Here is a 5149-nt window from a genome sequence, read left to right on the forward strand (position 1 = left end):
CATGCCCTTGCTAGGATGGGACATTTTAACTAAAATAGGCACATCCCTCCTCATCCCTGGAGCCCAAAATAGCACTTCCATACAGTCCCAAACAGTCCTGCTCCTTGCCATAGGGGATACACTCTGTGCCCCTACCACCTCTTCCCTCCCACCATGGCTGACCCAAGCAACCCCCCAGGTTTGGGATACCTCTCATCCTTCCATAACCTCTCACCATACCCTGGTACAGGTGATACTCAAAACTCCAAGGCAATTTCCCAAAAATAGCTCAATATCCACTAAAACCTCAGGCTATGCTCAGCCTCAAACCTATTATTGACAAACTTCTCTCCTCCAACCTGCTCAGGGAGACAGCATCCCCAGCCAACACTCCCATACTCGCTGTACAGAAACCTAATGGCTCCTATCGCTTAGTTCAGGACCTTAGGGCAATCAATGAAGCCACCCTACCCATCACCCTGGTAGTACTCAACCCTTATGCTATACTCTCTCAAATACCACCCAACACCACCCACTACATGGTGTTAGATTTGAAGGATGCTTTCTTCACTATCCTTCTCAGTCCTACCTCACAGAGTCTGTTTGTATTCACCTGGACAGATCCCATCGCTCAGATCACTAGACAACTAACCTGGACAGTTCTCCCCCAGGGTTTTCGAGTTAGTCCCCACCTCTTTGGCCAAGCACTAGCCTCTGATTTTCAACAACTAAATCTATCCCTTAGCACCCTCCTACAATGCATAGATCAGCGGTTCTCAACCTGTGGGTCGCGACCCCTTTAGGGGTCGAACGACCCTTTCACAGGGGTCACCTAAGACCATCGGAAAACACATATATAATTACATATTGTTTTTGTGATTAATCACTATGCTTTAATTATGTTCAATTTGTAACAATGAAAATACATCCTGCATATCAGATATTTACATTATAATTCATAACAGTAGCAAAATTACAGTTATGAAGTAGCAACGAAAATAATTTTATGGTTGGGGTCACCACAACATGAGGAACTGTATTAGGGTCGCAGAATTAGGAAGGTTGAGAACCACTGACATAGATGCTCTCCTACTCTGTATCCCTTCGGAGGCCTTCTCCAAATAACACACCATACATCTTCTCAACTTTCTTCAAGAAAGGGATTATCAGGTTTCTAAAGATAAGGGACACTTCTCTAAGGTTCAGGTTATCTACTTAGAACTCTCCCTCTCACCCACTGAAAAAAGCATTACCTCACAGCAGCTAGACCTTATTCTTAACATGCCACTTCCACAAACCAAACAGGAACTCCTTTCCTTCCTAGGGTTGGCCAACTTCTTCCACACTTGGGTCCCATGGCCAAAGGTCTATATAAAACCACCTCAGGGAACCTTCATGAGCCAATAGACAATCCTAATGCCATAAAATATTTCTTTATTAAATTAAAAACTGCACTCTCACACCCCAACCTTAGCCCTCCCTGATCCCAGGAAGCCCTTTATACATCACACAGACACCCGGGATGGATTCGCCTTAGGAGTCTTTGCACAGATTTACAGCCCTGACCAATGGGTCATCATCTATCTCTCCAAGTTCTTGAATTCCCCTTTCCTCAGTTGGCCTGACTGCCTTAGGGCTCTGGTTTCCATAGCCCTACTCATACAACAGACACTCAAATTGGTGCCCTATGCCAATCTCAGAGTATTTTCTCTCCATAACCTTAAATATTTATTAACCGACCAAGCTATCACCAATATATCTCCCTCCTAACTACAAACCGTTCATGTGCAACTACTTCTTAACCCGCAGGTCCAAATCTCACACAGCCCCAACACCCTAAACTCAGCAAGGTGACAAGTCCATCCACCCTACACAATTGCCTAGACATAATAGAACACTTCTTACACCCCTTCCCTAATATCAGAGACACTCCCCTACCACCACCCGCCATTGATTTGCTTATTGATGGCAGTGCATTGAAGGACTCCTCTAAACAGGCTGGATATGCCATGGTTTCCTTACAGTCTGTAATTTAATCTGGCCCCCTTCCACCTGGCACTACCTCATAACAAGCAGAGTTAATTGCCCTTACTGGAGCTCTTACTCTTGCTATACACAAATCTACTAAAATCTACACTGACTCTAGACATGCCTTTCATATCATCCATTCTTATATTCCTATATGAAAATAGAGAGGATACCTCACCTCAAAAAACTAGGCAATCATTAACAAAACACTCATCAAACTCTTCCAAGCAGCCCAGTTGCCCACTCAAATAGTGGTCATCCATTGCAGAGGACACCAAACCACCAAAGATCCAATCTCAGAGGGAAACAGTAAGACAGACTTAGAGGCTAAAAGACAAGCACAAGAACCCATAATATCTTCTCAACTCCTTGCCCATGCCTCCTCAGGCCCCAACATATTATGCTCAAAAACAGACGGACCTCACTCAACTCGGGGCCTGTCTCAGTGAGGGATGTTTTTATCTAAATAATAAGATAGTTCTCCCAATACAACATGCTCAAAAAAGTCTCACAAATCTCCACAATCAATTTCATATCAGACCTAAGCCTTTAACTTCCCTCCTATCCCATACCATCTTACATTCATCCCTTTACTCTGACCTACTAGACATAATCAGATCTTGTCCCACCTGTCAACACACATCTCCACAAGGAAGGTTTAGGCCCTACCCCTTTCCACCAAGCCAGGGGACAAGTCCCTGGACAGGATTAGAAAATTGACTTTACACACCTACCACCCATCAGGAAGTTTAGAGACTTATTTGTTGACACCTTTACAGGGTGGGTTGAAGCCTTCCCCACATCTTCAGAAAAGGCCACCCAGGTGGCTGAAGCCCTGTTGCAAAGTATCATTCCCCAATTTGGCCTCCCCACATCGCTACAACCTGACAATGTTCCTGCCTTTATTTGTAAAATTACTCAATAGGTTTCCCAATCCTTAGGGATTAAATGGCAGCTCCACATACCAGATAGGCCCCAGTCATCACTAAGCTCAGCCGCCAGACACAACTTCCCTGACTGAGATTGACCCTCATCAAGATCAGGTCCATGCCCCATAAGCCACACATGCTCAGCCCTTTTGAGCTCATGTATGGTAGGCCCCTATTAATGGGTAACCTACCACCTCCTACTTCATCATATGGGGACTATCTCCCAATACTAACACAGACACGCACCCTTCTGAGGGAATACGCAGAAGCAATACTCCCTCAGGGCACACAGGGAAAACCAAATATCCACATCTCCCCAGGGAATTATGTCTTCTTGAAAACCATACAACCCAAGTCCCTAACCCCATCATGGACAAGCCCCCACTTCATTCTCCTCACCACTCCAACCACAGCTAAATTAGTAAGCATAGCCCCATGGATTAACTTATCCAGATTAAAACTCACCTAGCAACTTGCAGAAACAGAAAACAACTCCACACTGCCACCACTACTGGAGGACCTTACTGGCCCTCCACTTCATTACGCGTGTACCCCCACAGACCTCACACTAAAAATCTCCCAAACCAAGCCAAATGTCCAGTGAAAATGCCAACCCTGGGGCTACACAGGGCAATCCACCTGTCCCTTTCCAACCCCTTATGGGAGCAACCTTAACTGGATTTCTCTCTATTTGGAAAAATGCCAAAGATACAGATAACAACCTTTAAATACCATGGAACAACCCTATTCAGACATTTGTATCCCCCAGGGAGAGCATAGGTGGGACAAAAATGAATTGTCTTTCATCCCTTCTCAGCAGGAAGCAGCCTAGACCAAGTCAACACCCCTCTCTCCTGACCCCAAAACGCCCCTGTGATTCCCAATATATAAAGAAAAAGGCAGGAATGACAGGCCGGCAGAGGACATTTGGCTCAGGTGGACTAGAAAGTCCTGAATGAGAAAGCGGCTCCAGCCTCATTTCGTGGAACAGCCAATGGTCACTCTATCCAGCACAACAGGAGGCAGCTGAACCCAAGGGCAAGACAGCAGGCCAATGATAACAATGGCTGCCTACAGCCCACAACCTCAATGACCAGCACTAATGGGGTTGAAAGACAGTAAACTCTATCTAATCAGACTAGAACACCTACATCTCTCAGCCTCCGACCCTTGCAGTTTTGGTGCATAAAATTCAACCGCAAGGACAGCAGAGGCTGAGTTCTAACCTTCCTCAGTTGGCTCCATTCCCCCATTCCCTCAAATAAACTTCCCTTCTGCTTGCTCAATACATCCGCCTAATTCCTTGAGCGACTCCAATCTTACACTAGACATCCTGGGTCAGAAACGGAATATCAGGTGAATGGAGAAATATGAGTACATGTCTAGATTATACAATAATATTGCATTGATGTTAATTTTCTGTGTTTCATAATTTTACTGTGGCTATGTGACATATTAACATTTGGGGAATCTGGGTGAAAGGCATACAAAAATTCTTTGTACTATTCTTGCAACATTTTTTAAGTCTGAAATTATTTCAAAAAAGCATTAAAAATAAATAAAATGTTTATAATGGTTCTGGTTGGGGTTGTGGTTGGAGTTGGCAAGGGGTGGGGGGGGGGGCAGCCAGCTTTGTACAGAAAACTGTGTGGACTGTCTAAGAGCTAAGAAGTCAGCCACCCTCAGGAGGCAGCGGTGGCCTGAAAGTGCAAGGGTTAGATGAAGCCTGAATCCTACACTGATCTAGTAACCTAAACCTTACCTACTTACACCCACAGTTGCTTCAGACACCACCCTGCTCCCAGCTGTTCTCAAAATAGGGAACAAACTCCTCAATGGGGCTTTGGACAAGTTACTTAAACTCTTCATTCTTCATCTATAAAATGAGGCCATAGTAGCAATAAGTCAGAGGATGTGAGGATTGCATAGAAAATATAAAAAGTTCTTAGCGTGGTGTCTGACACAGAGAATGCTTTTGATGAATGTTGGCTGCTCTAACCATCATCTTCTCCTTCATTATCACTATTATTGCCTACAGAATCTGGTTCCATGGGAATGAGCACCAGCTTGGTCACTGCTGAAACCCAGCACTTCACACAGTCCCTCTACCAAGCAGGAGCTCAATTAGCATGTTATTGAAATAGAAGAAAGAAACATATGGGCCCAGTTTACCTCTTGCATTATTCTGAACAAAAGTATAACTGCTATAACAG

The sequence above is a fragment of the Myotis nattereri genome, assembly GCF_964212035.1.
Source record: "Myotis nattereri genome assembly, chromosome: 3".
NCBI classification, from domain to species: Eukaryota; Metazoa; Chordata; class Mammalia; order Chiroptera; family Vespertilionidae; genus Myotis; species Myotis nattereri.